The 13,406-nt window shown below is 47.8% G+C and overlaps 1 long non-coding RNA gene across 1 annotated transcript; it reads right to left on the reverse strand.

The window, feature by feature from the left end:
* Positions 1-2,481: 2,481 nt before the first annotated feature.
* Positions 2,482-10,832, reverse strand: LOC138452612 (uncharacterized). The gene is made up of 3 exons (XR_011260263.1): positions 9,786-10,832; positions 9,567-9,673; positions 2,482-3,106 (listed from the first exon to the last, which is right to left on the reverse strand). It is a non-coding gene; the product is annotated as an uncharacterized lncRNA (long non-coding RNA).
* Between the last annotated feature and the right edge of the window lie 2,574 nt (positions 10,833-13,406).

Consider the following 13,406-nt stretch of genomic DNA (forward strand, 5'->3'; position numbering starts at 1 on the left):
CGATTTTACTCAATATACGAGACTCCTACTTTTTTTTCTTTATCTTCACTTATTTATTCAGCACTGGGCGAGACAATGCTACGCGGCGCCGCCTTCTACCCCGTTCGGGCTAGGATACCTCTCCTCTTCTTCTCTTCATTTCTCACAAAACCTAACGGCCACATAAAGAACAGATCAGAAAAGACTCATCATCACTCACACAGGCCCTATTCTTCCCTATAATCAGTTACCACCTGTTCACCTGTTCCCTCCTACTTCCCCCTTACCTTTCCTTGGTAACCTTCGCAACCGGCACTCACGTGTTCAGTCAGGTGATCCAAGGGTCACCGTTCACGGTCCAACCCCAGTTGGGTCCGCACCCCAACCAAGCAGTAGCCCACCTCGGCAAGCAGCTTTTGAGCCGGGTATTCGTCAACCGGGAACCCTTGACCCTTCTTCGTAGTGCGCACAGGCTGGTCGGCCGCGGAGGCGATGGTTTTGCTGGGGGGCATCCCGGATCTCGCCGCACAGTGCGGACCTCAAGGCACCTCTCCAAATCACGTCACAGGGGGTCACCAAATGTTGGTGCCCTCCCTGTCTCACACGTGCAAGAAAATAAAACAGACACTCCCCGGACAGGGTATAAGGCAAAAGAGAGCAGGCTGCGAGAGTTCAAGGAAAAGTTTATCTAGATCTCTGAGAGCGCTCTGACCAAGTTAATGTTACATCACATTATATAGGCACATTGTCATATCTAACATATGATGCTACGTTGGCCCGGATTGGTCAGCCAGGGTGGTGTCTTAGGTGTGGGCATCATCTCTTCCTCCTGGTTGGTTGATTGGTTGGAGGGAGGATGGACGTCAGATATCTGTGCTCCGGATGGGTGAAGGTCAGGTTGTCGTGAAGCAGGGTGGCCACTATCTAAGCTAATGAATACATTCTAAATAATGCATGTACTAAATAATGGTTGATCAAAAGACCCTCGGTAGTTTATCATGTCATTATACATATCACACAGGTGTCTATATCATCTATAACATTTGGGTTATACAGGTCACAGGTTTAAGGGTCTTGACCACTATAATACTCTCATTGAACGGTGGTGTTAGTCTCACAAGAATCTCAGGTATGTGGCATTTGTTAGTATTAGGCACGATATACTGCAGCAGGGGTCTAATGTTAGTTGGGGGTCTGTTGGGTGGGCCTCATGGCATGGTCAGCGGTCTGGCACATGAAAGGAATACCTTGCAGGGACACAGGGTCAGAATGGCAGTAAGTTTCCATTGGTGAGGGTGCAGGGGCAAGGACACGTTTGTGGAGATGAACGAGCTATGTGCTTAGTTCATGCTGGTTCACATGCAGGACAGTGATCTCAGAGGAAGACTGATGTGATACATTTATTAGTTGTTGCAAATACCTCCGGCTTCAGCGTGAGAATGGAGCTGCAGAGTTTTCCAGTCAGAGTGGGAATGAGGATGGGGGCTGTGTGCTCTGAGCCTGGTTGCTGCGGGGAAAGGGAGAGAAGCATGTCTTACTATCGCAGTGAGGCCTGGTCACCAAGATGGAGTCGAAAAGGGGGTACAAAAAATGGATGCCCTGTGTCCTGCTCCGTGGCCCATCTACGCGAATGTAACCCAGAGTTAACATCGCATAAGGGCAAGAGGCAAACCAACTACTGGAGGCACTTGGTCCAAGCATTGTACTGAGAAGTGAAGGCAGAGAAGGGCCTGCTGGCCCCTCACTCCCACACCATGGCAAATGATCTGAGCAGCTGGGTGGACATGAATGTCATAGAATCATATGATGCAAGTTTCAAGGCATTTGCTATGAGTGTTTGTGTGTGTGTAATTGATGTTGACAACTTGCTTGTGGTGTCAATATATGGACATTGTTGGGTATTTTGTGTAGATTTGGGGCCTGGCGGTATTTTCTTACCGCCGAAAAATAATTTAGCAACAATCACTCCTTGTATTCAGATTGGGCCATGTACAACAATAATACAGTGGACATGCATTATTTCAGCACACAGACATGCGTGGTTGGTATTTGTGATTGGTGATATTTTGGTGAGCATAATTCCTTTGTTTTATTTGTGGCCCCAATATCCAGAACCCCTTATTTTTGTTTAGATTTTTCGTGTAATTACTAGAGAGACCTCAGGCTTGCATTTCAGGAACACCACATTTTCATTTTTAGTGTGCCACCATGGGCAGTTTCTCTCTGTCTTATCTACGGCAGCGAGCTATCATGTGGTATTTTTCACTATCTTATATACGGTAGTGAACTATGTCCCGGGCCTCCCTTTCTGCCGACTCATAGACCTCCGGCAGACTACAACCCACACAGTTAGTTATAATTGCTCATACTGAACGACATTGTGCACACAGCTGCAGCCAAATCTTATTTTTAGCTACCTTGAAAATGACAATTGCACTGTCTAAACATCTCCCCACATCATCAGCACTGTATTGGTAAATATAAAACACACCACCCGTCTGCTTTCAGATATTTTTGTGTATTATAAAAGTTGCATTTAAACACGATCTCACTCTTTACAGAAATAAATGAAATAGCACAGTAACAGCATTATCTGTGATACACTGAAAAGAGAGTGGCGGAGACAAGAATTCAATTTGCAACATTAAACACGTGAGTAAAGCACAGGAATCTCCTTTCCTACACTGACTGAATATTTTCGTACACACTCAGCCCCCACACCTCAGCGAGATAATTACCAGGCTTATTCAGCATGCAACTTCTTTGGCTGTTCGCCTTCTGGAGGGGTTCACCCAGCAAGGACAAGCATCTGCTGTCACTCGAACTGGGACTTGTTGACTGGAAAAGCCAGTCTCTGCAACCAAGTTGAATCTGCTTTAGGAATCAGGCATCCACAGCTGTCAACCCCGTCCTTCTTCGAGCTGTATCAAGATGTCTCTGCCTTTCTTCCCCCAGATTCTGCAGCAAAGCACTAGTCACAGCCTCTAACATGATGCTTGATGTGACGGGCTCCAATCAGAATCAATCATGTTCTATCCTCCTACTTTTAACAATGGTTCTTCTTATACAGTTGCAACTGTAACACGCTGATTTCCTGCTTATTCGAAGTCTTTGCTTCCTGCAGTTACTGTGGACAGAGCACAGAAAGGCAAAGAAAAAAAAAAAAAGAAAAAAAAAACTTGAATGTGTGTTTAAAACTGATTTTCAGAGTCTGCCTCTTTTTGCAGTGAAGACACATTCTTTTATTAATGAGTTATAATTATTAGTCTTGTTAGTGAGATTAGTTTGTTAATTACCAAATGTGTCTCTTGCAACATAGGAATTTCAGGTGAGAAATGGTGTGCATTTTGAAGGTACAGATGTGTGCTTTTAACTGTGAAAAATGTATTTGCATTTTATATGTAAAAATCGTTTTTGACTGAATAATCTGCCCTTACTTATATGTCCATGTTACACTGGCAACACATAGCTTGAAACAACTGCATCATAGCAATGCACCAAACCCATGCAGTGGCGCAGCATAAAAATGCTCAATAACACATGTCTTGCTGTACCACATTATATCAATGCACAAAAACCATGCAGTGGCGCTGCACTTCAAAAAAAAAAAAACATCCTATACATTGATCCTGTGCAGTGGTGCTGTACTCTGTGCTCCCAAAACACGCTAAACAATCCTACAACATGTATTTATTTATTTATTGAGCATTCATAATGTGTCTATAGACACGGTTCTTTAAGGTGCAACAAGACATGAATGGGGGCAGGGATGAAGAAAAAAAAAATGGTATGAGTAGGCATTGTGACAGTCGGATCGTGCAAGTGACAGTCGGATCGTGCAACTGCAGTAACAAGAAGTGCTAGTGGGGAGATTGCTGGTTAGGGAGGGAGGGCCATGAGTTAAGCGAGTGTGAGCAGAGGCCAGGTGGATTGAGCAAGGGGAATGCAGAGAGTGCAGGGGGAGATGGTCCATGTGCTAAGTGCAAGGGACGGGCTGGAAGGGCTCAAGGGGTGCAGGCCCAGCCAAGCTAGTGCAGGGGGAGGGAGCCAGGAAGGACCAGTGCAGGCAGGATGTGGGAGGATCAGGGGACCAAGTGCAGGAGTAGACTGGTCGAGTAGAGCCAGATGCCCTGTATGAGTCTGCAAGAACCAGACAGCCAGTCAAAAGAGCAGAGGGGGACACTAGCAAGGGAGGTGGAGAGGGAAGGTGGAAGAGAAAAGGAGGGTCTTGAGAAGCTTCCCGGACTTAAGGATGTCCAGCTCAAGTCTGAGGAGGTCAGTGAGGCCATTCCAGAAGGAGGCACCTGCGGAGGAGAGCGATCTACCCCCACTCTCTGCTTGGAAAAAACATCAAATCTGCAGAGAGTTGGAGTTAGTGGACCAAAGGGATCTAGCAGGGAGGGTTCTAGCAAGAGAGAGTTGGATATAGTGGGGACCCAGGCCCCAGACAGCCCTATTGCTGATGCATATGGTCTTGAACTTGATCCTCGAAGCACCCGGGAGCCAGTGGAAAGATTTTAGGGCTGAGAGATACTTTCTCTGGGCTTGAGGCCATGGATTAATCTTGGAGTCCTATTCTGGATTAGTTGAAGGGGCGAAGGGAGGAGTTAGGAAGATTGAGGAAGAGGCTGTTGTAATAGTCAAGCCTGTAGAGGAGGACTAGAGCTCTGGAGACATTGAGTTTTTGGGGGAAGGTAGGAAAGGGAGAAGGCCTCTGAGGAGGTGCAGCTGAAAGTAGGCCCTTATTGGCAAGGTCTGTGATGTGAGAAGGGAAGGAGAGGAGAGAAGAATGGAACTATTGTCCCAATGAGAAGCATCTCAATCTTACTGGCATTAAGGCAGAGATTGTTAGCAGTACACCATGCCTGAATAGCAGACACACAGTCAGGAATGAGAGAGGAAGAGGAGGGAAGCTTGAAGGAGAGCTGCATGTCATCCTCATAACACTGAAAGTTAGGAGAGAAGGCAGAAATCAAGTGGGCTAGAGGGGCAATGTAGATGCTGAAAAGCCAAGCTGAGACGATAGAGCCCTTAGGGGCGCCACAGGCAGAGAGTGAGATGGCCGAGAGAAAAGGGCCAAGCTGAACCTGGGAAGGTCAGTCCGAGAGGAAAGAGAGCCAAGTCTGTGATGACAAGGGTATCACAGAGCCATATTATAAGGGTGGCATGATTGACAGTATTAAAGGCAGAGGAACGATCAAGAAGGATGAGAATGGAAGGACAGTTGGAATCAAGATTAGAGAGCAAGTCTGCAAGGGTGGTCAGGAGTGCAGTTTCTGTGCTTCTGGCTGCTTGAAACCAGACTGGTATTTGTGGAGACTCCCAACAGATTTAGTGTAGTCGATAAGCTGGGAGATGGACAGCTTCTCCAAGAGTTTACCAAGGAAGGGGTTAATGGAGATAGGGTGGTAGTTAGCCAGACAGGAAGGGTCGGCAGAAGGCTTTTTGAGGAGGGGTGCACAAGGGCGTGCTCGAGGAGTGAGGAGAAGGATCAGGTGGAAAAGGAGTGATTGCAGAACTCAGCCAAGGCTGGAGCAAGTGACACTCGCTTCCTAGGTCGAATGATGGAGAAGTGGACTGGCAGTGCGAGCGGGGCCTTAGCCGGTGGACCCAGAAGGTGCAGGTGAGAGGACAGGGAAGAATGGAAAGGGAAAGAGAGTCACAGAGGTTGCAGAAGAGTCCAGAAGCCACATCAGGGGAGTCAAGGTGAATATTGAAGTCACAGAGGAGGAGAAGCTTGGAGGTGGAGGCCAGGAGAGAAGAGGTGAGTTCAGCCCACTCCGAGAAGAAGAGGGAGGCTAGGCCATGGGGCTTGTGGAGAGTGGCCAGAGTCAGAGAGAGGATAGGAGGGACACAACGCCTGCAGACAAGGTATTTGAAGGTGGAGTAGGACTGAGTGGGTATGATAGTAGCAGGGACCCAATCAGGGAAGGTCAGGACCATTCCACCACCCGGACCAGTTAGGCCTGGGTTTAGAGAGGATCTTGTAACCATCTGGGTGAAGAGTGTCAAAACCCATGACAGAGCCAGCCGTGAACCACGTCTCAGCGAGTGCAAAGACATTGAGGTCATCAAGGAGGTGGCAGATGTCAGAGGAGTCTTTGATGGCAGAGCGAGAGTTGAGGGTTACTAAGTGGAGCAGGTTGCCTCTTTTAAAGCTCTTCCAAAGCGGGATACAGGAATGTGATACACCCGTCAGTGGTTGCAGAGGGGCCAGAGGGGTGGCAGATGGAGGAGAGGCAGGTGAAGGTAGGAAGTTGATGAGCGACAGAAGACGCCTTTGAAGAATGAGGAGGTTAGGCTGAGAGCCCTGGACCATGACAGTGCCATTCAGGTAGACATTAATGATGGCCCTAGAGGAAATGAAGTATGCCAAGAGGACTTTGCAATGGGTTCCACTATTAATGGGAGAGGAAGAGAAAGGGAACAGTACAGAGACCATATGGGGAATCCAAATGTCCGGAGAGGGAACGACAAAGCGGATGCCAGTGCAGTCTGTCTGGAAGAAGCATTGACATAGATGTCGGCAATGGGCAGGCCTGGATTGGAGACCAGGACATCCTTCTTGAACTTTTTCCTACCAGGCTTAGAAAGAGAGATAGGATAATTGATATAGTGGCAGTTAGAGTGGATAGGGGAGATGGACAGCACCAAGGGGGAGAGGGCAAAGAGAAGGAAAGGGAGAGAAAGAGATGGATGGCGAAACTGCATGATGCACTACGAACTCACCAGGTGGCCTAGCAGCAAGAGAGTCGCAGACGGCTCAGGTGCTTGAGAGGAAAGTCCAGACGAGGAAGAGAGTCCAGTGGCAGGCTCACGAGGGAAGTCCAAAACAAGAACAGAGTCCAGCGGCAGGCGGAGGGCATGCTTGGCAAGGATGTTGTGAGACTTGATGCTTTGCCAGGTGATGAGCGTGGCCAGTCAGGCCGCGATGTGTAAAGTCTAGCATGCCAATGTGAGCATCTTACACAGCAGGACAGAAGGGCAAGCCAGTGGCACAGAGATAATGGAGCACAGGCACAGCTGACTGGTCGTAGATCAAGGACCAACTTTCTCTGGAGTGGCACAGATACAAAACCAATGTGCCGCTGAACAGAACAAAGCAAGCACTAAGTAAGGTCAGAACCAGCCACCAGTCAGCAACAAACAGGGGCACAATCCAGGCCAACAACTCGGCAATGATGTCCAGCCAGGATGGGCTCACAGGGCCAAGAACTACTGCTAGCGGCCAATGGAGCAGGCAAGGACCAGCCTCCAGTCAGCCACCAAAAGGGGCCCAGTGCAGGACCAGAGCTCAGCAGTGAATCCGCGCCAGGATGGGCCTTCAGTCCAAGAACTACACCAAGAGGCCTATAGAACAGGCAATGCCCCCAGACCGCTTCCGAACTACACCAAACACTGCCACACTAGGAAGACCAGGTGCCCGCGAGAACTTCCCGGTTAATGACTGCAACAGAACACAGACCAGGAAACAGTTTCCTTGCACCCCTTCAGAACAGAGAGGCAAGGGAACATCCCCAGCCCATTCTGGACCCATCATCCACATGGAGGGCCCCTTCTCAGGCCCACCACCAGAGCTGCCGCCAGCGGTCACACTGCAGTACACCTAACCACACGGCCCCTACCCAGCAGATGTGCAGTTTGGCAGGTCATCCTGCAAATGGTGACATTATCAGGTTGGGAAGCAAGAAGGCTGGTCACCCAATGTCTCAACCACCCCGATCCCAGGGAGTACCGGAGGGGATCACTCAGGGGCACTACTGAATGGAACACTGCTTGTTACTTGGGGTGCCAGCTCCAATGCTGACATTGACAGATCTGAGGCACTCACCCTCAACAGGCCTCCCAGGTCACCCTTGCCGAAACAAAGAACGATGGACTGGAGTGCACCCGCAATCACAGGAGGAAATGGTGGGCAGGGACGGTCTTTGCATTAGGCCATGCTGGTGGCTGCCTGATGTGCCAGCCTCTACTGGGCGCCACCAGCAGTCAGAGAGTCCTCCAAGAAGATTCAAGACCTCCGCCATCATGATGCAGTTGATGCTGCTGCATCATTTAATTTTATTACGTTAAGTTGCTGTACTTTTATCAGGGGTAACGGCTCTGACTCAAAATCAGACTCAGTCTGAGCACTGGTTGCATGCCTGGCTGCTGCTTCTGTCAGCAAAGCCAGGCTAGCACCACATGCTTCATTTTATGATCCTACCAAGTAGTGTTGCTATCAGTTCCCGGGCATCCAGGCCTGACCGCATGTGCCTCTTCAGTGCATGCGCTGCAGTAACAGGGGGTGATTATTCGACTGGCAGTGACTGGGCTGTGTTCAGTCAGCAAATTTGGCGGACACTCCAGAGATGAATTGCCATCATTGTCTATCGGGCTCAGAGGATCAAGGCCCAGTACAGGCATAGGAGCTGCAGGTCCAGGAGGCAGGAGGCAGTGCAGAACTCAGAAGGAGGCCAAGCAGGACGGAGAAGGCACCTGTGTGCCATGTGCGAATATTGACATAACAGTTTTATTGGGTAAGTAACATTTTGTACCCCATGATCTACATCCTACTTAGAGAGGCTGAAGGGGAAACACACCACCAAGCAATCCCTTCAAAAAGGTATATAACCTTAACTTTGCACACACAATGTGCTTGTGATGTAGGAGAATTCGTTATACAGGGGAAATGTACACCTTTGCTGCCTTCAACTAGGCATTAAGGATAGGTTAACACATTGATTTAGAAAAATACATATTTTAATCATTAAATTAGACGATTAAGATCATAGCAGTGGTTGACTAGTCATACAAATACAAAATACAAAATACAACGAAGAGTAGATTTGTCCCTAGTAAAGTGTCTAGTGCTGTGGGGTTTCCCATTGGCCATACCTCATTCGCAAAGCACTGCTTTCCTTGCATATCGTTCATACCATTCCAAACATACCGGGATTCATCCTCAGCTTCATAAAACACATATATATTAAAAAATACACACATTTTTGTATGACCAACATGTTTCTTTCCTTTGAATTGTTGTGTAGGAAATTCATCAGGGGCTTAGGTTTTGTACAATATAAATCTTCAGTATTGAAAAATGCAGTTTAAATAACAAATGTGATTCCTGTTTTGTTTCGCTTTAGTGCCCAGTCCTTAATCCATGAGCAAAACACTTCCTTGCAACAACAATGGACATCTACCCCATCAACAAAAACAACAAACATTGAATGTAAAGTATCCATATGTTAAAGAGCTTGAATCTCAAAACAGCTAACAACTTGTGCAAGTGAATCTTGGCTGGGTGCAAAATGCGCATTAAACCACCACACATCTTTTAAAGTGTACACATTCTCTCCTCAAGCGAACCCACTAAACATAGATATCCATTGTTAGTAGAACATAAGTCCAAAGGTGAATTACTAATCTGTCACTTTAAGTATTTGTCTTACATCATAATGTGAGGCGAGGGAGGTACACCTTTAGCATGCAAGTCCCTAGTCAAAATGTTACAGCACTTCATCCCCAATGTCACCACAATTATCTGTTAGTTGAAGAGACCAGCCGGAAGATAGGGGAGGCGAGGTTTCTCCTTGATTCCTTACCAGTCTTCCATGCGTGGTCACCCGTGCAGGCTTCGAGGTGTTTGGTGCGTCCACTCGTATGTTTTTCGATCTGGGGCTTCTTCGGATTAGTAAAACAACATAAGGATCTAAATATCAACAGAAGCGATGCGTGTTAGCACTTCATAATGAGTATATTGTAGTGGATAATTTCCCATTGGTTCTGCATCCTATAGTTGCTGTCCCCGCTTATTTTCTTACCCGTAGTTAAGGTAGCTGACGTATTGGCAGTTAATTGCTACTGTTTCATTCCACCTGGGATTATGTCAAGCCTTTGTTTTCTGCGTGGGAGTTAGATTGAATAATCAGACTGGTAGTATGTCTTTCAAAAATGGACACGCACCCTCCGTTTCTTTTCCAGGTGGCTGAACGATTAGTTTACTGCAAAAAGGAGGGAAAAACATCCAGTCGGGGTGTGTCAGGTGATATAAAACCTACATTTGACTTCCCCATTGGCAAACGATTGGCTTAATGCAAAAAAGAAGGAAAGCCTGCGGTTGGGGTATGTCAGATGATTGGAAACACGGCCTTAAATTTCATCCAGCCTAGATCTATAAGGTCAGGGTATGACTACGGCGTTCCTGCTTGTATTGCGGCGACACATCACGTGTTCGCTATGGGAACCTTAACTGAAGCCGATGTCACTGGCGGAAATAACTCGCATTTGGTCCACACTTCTGCATGTGATAAGAGCTACGTGCAGAACGTGTTGCAACACCAGTTAAGCGGGTCGGGCCCCTGTTGTCTCGGTCAACTGTGAATACTGAAGTAAAAGACACGAGGAAGGAGGGGTGGGGGGTTTAGACAAAGGAAACCAACCAGCGTTTTGTGTCCACTATCCAGCTAGTTCCTGCTCCCTTACAAAATGATTGCGTGGAGGCTCCTACCGTCAGCCCTGTGTGCCATGTGCGAATATTGACATAACACTTTTATTGGGTAAGTAACTTTTTGTACCCCACGATGTGGCACAATCCCTCACTCCCCTCTATAAAAAAAATAATATGAAAGGATGGGGATGGTGTATTACGTATTGTCAGTGCCACTGGACTTCCGTTGTATTATTATGGTGAGTGCATGATATGTGGATGGATGCATTTATGGTAGGGTGACCAGACGTCCGGGTTTTCCCGGGACAGTCCGGGGAAATCACCTGACGTCCCGGGGTCCCGGGAGTTTTTTTAGTTTATAAACCCCGTCCGGGGTTTTGATTACAGACCTTTTTTGCCGTTTTTTTTTTGCCGGGCCCCGATTTCGAAATACCGAAATCGGGTCCCGGCGCAACTTTTCCTGTGAGAATGGGCCCCCATTTCCTCCCCTTTCCCCTCCCCAGCGCTCTCCTCCAATGCGAGGAGTGTGCCTGTTAGCACACCCCCTCCATGACCCCCGCAACGGGCCAACGAAACAGAAGTAGGACTAAAGTCGAATGTGTATTTTCTTTAGTCCTACTTCTATTTCCATAGCCCGTCCGGGTTTTTTTTTTAGAAAATCTGGTTACCCTAATTTATGGTACAGATCCAGCACCACAAATCTCTCAGAGTACATCCTCAATTTAAGGGGTGCTCCCCGTGCCAATAATTACACTTGTGCCATTGTCACTTGCTAGCACCCATCAAAAAACATTGTCTGATAGCAGTATTCCATACAACACAGTTGAAATGGAGCATTATCCACTGCAGGACACAGTGCTTTTGGAGCCCACCTTGCCACTACACACTGGACAATGAGCACTTTAAAAGTGTTAACAGTCACTACTGGACAGAACGGATGGACAGCGTGTAGATGGAGATGATGCTATCGATGAAATCCTCTAACGTTGCCTCGCCTGAGGCGCCCACACGGTCTCACTCAGCCAGTCACACCAGTGAGGAGATGGACACGAGAGGATAAGACGGCACATCTTTATTGCATCAACTCTCAACTTCAACTGCCCATTTCTCCCGCCTCCCGCTCCTCCCCTTCCTGTCCCCTGGCACGTGACAAGGGAGCATTTACAGTGTGTCTGTTGACACCACATCATCAAATAGTACATATTTTACTGAGTTCTACTGCAAGGTGATCTGGTTCACTTCCCTGCAGCCTTCGGTGGTACCAGCGGGCCAGGCTGTCAGGGCAAGCTAGTGTAGTAGCAAGTTCTTTTGGTAGTTGTAGACCGAGTGCGCGAGAGACAGAGAGCTTAGAGGAGGCTACTGATTGCCTGAACTACAACACACAAAGCCCATCGATCTAAAGGAGGAACGTTGCGTTATACTCAAGGTGTATTTTTGCAGCCTAACTCAGTTCACAGGGTTGATTAACAGCCTAACAGTCATCCAATCACTGCCACAGTGAATGCTCACACACAGGAAAGATGCTAAAATGCACACATCCTTCTTTTTTTCCAAGCTACAAATGACGGCGGTATTCTGAGAAAACAATCGCAATTGCCTGTCTGAGTTTTTGTAAGATAATTGCCTAATGAGGCCATTTATTGGAAGACCGTAAACTAGAGGATAGATAACAAAAAAACAAAAAAAACAGGTAAGCCATTTACATGAAAGTTTTGATTTAACATTTACGTAACACTATTGCTTGCTGCTACTCGGCAACCTAACTTTGCGTATTGGTGATAGGGTTATAGATACTGCAGTCCTGGTTGTAAATACGTTTTTCATTGCTGGTAAAAGTAAGCACACTCACGAAATGCAGTGGCAGAGTTCGGCAGAGTTCAGTCTGCATTCGTGGAGCGTGGAGTGAGGAGCTGCAGCTACTTTTTTTTTCCTGAACTGGTGCTTTGATTCAAGTGGCGTGGCCCTTTAAACCCAAAGGCTCCACCTTCTTACTTAAACCCTTGGCGTGCACAGAGCGCGCACAGAGTTCGGCAGAGTTCAGTCTGCAGTCTGCAGGACGCAGGAGAGGTGAGTCTGAAATGTCCGACATCGGGCCACAAATCCGCTTAAAAGCCAAATATTATCGGGGCCGTGTCCCAGGGGCACCTCTGTTAGACACGGCAGTAATGGCATCTATTAACCAGGATAATGAAAGTGAAACACAGATAGCTCAAATGAATGACCTAACGCTAAATTCACTGGCAAACGCGTATGGAAATCATCCCCCCTTCCCCCTGTGCCATTGATTAGGCAAATGCAAAATGAATGTTGGGACGCTACGTGACTGCCTTTACCCATGGCGAATCGAGAAAGTCGGGGCGGGAAAGACAATGATCGCAAGATCCAGCATCTCTCTGTACTAGTGCTTACCAGCATGGATAACTGGGCGATCTCGACTCTAGCAAATGTGTCCATTGCTCCAACCTTGCACGCGATTGCCAACACACTGTGCTGTGGCAACCTAATGCAGTTGCCGGCGGATATACTGTTGGATTCAGTGAAATTTAAAGACTGCGAAGGTTGCGTCCTGTATGCGACAGGCCCCGAGTCTCCGGCAAAACAAGCGATGCCCCAAAGAGAAGAGAGCGATCTATCGCTCAATGTACTGTCAGATGACACCGACAAAGACCTGTTAGAAGTCTCAGCAGTGCTGTCCCCCACGAGGCGACTACACGTTCGTGGCCCCATTATTACAACAACAGCAGAATGCGGCCTGACGGATCACGCTGAGACCCTTAAATCTCAACAAAAGTGGATGGAAAGTTGCCACTCTAACATGGCGGACCTGGCTTCATCAATTGCAGCAAACAGAGGGAAAAACGGTCCTCGAGGGACACCGATGGCTCCGATCAAACCGGCACTCACCACAATGACCACAGAACGACTGGCCAAGATGACGGTTGCAAAGACTAAATGGAGGCTGGAATATGGCAAGCAACTTGCCCTGTCGCCTGCA

The sequence above is a fragment of the Ambystoma mexicanum genome, chromosome 4p (assembly GCF_040938575.1).
Source record: "Ambystoma mexicanum isolate Mex_15411 chromosome 4p, UKY_AmexF1_1, whole genome shotgun sequence".
Classification (NCBI taxonomy): Eukaryota; Metazoa; Chordata; class Amphibia; order Caudata; family Ambystomatidae; genus Ambystoma; species Ambystoma mexicanum.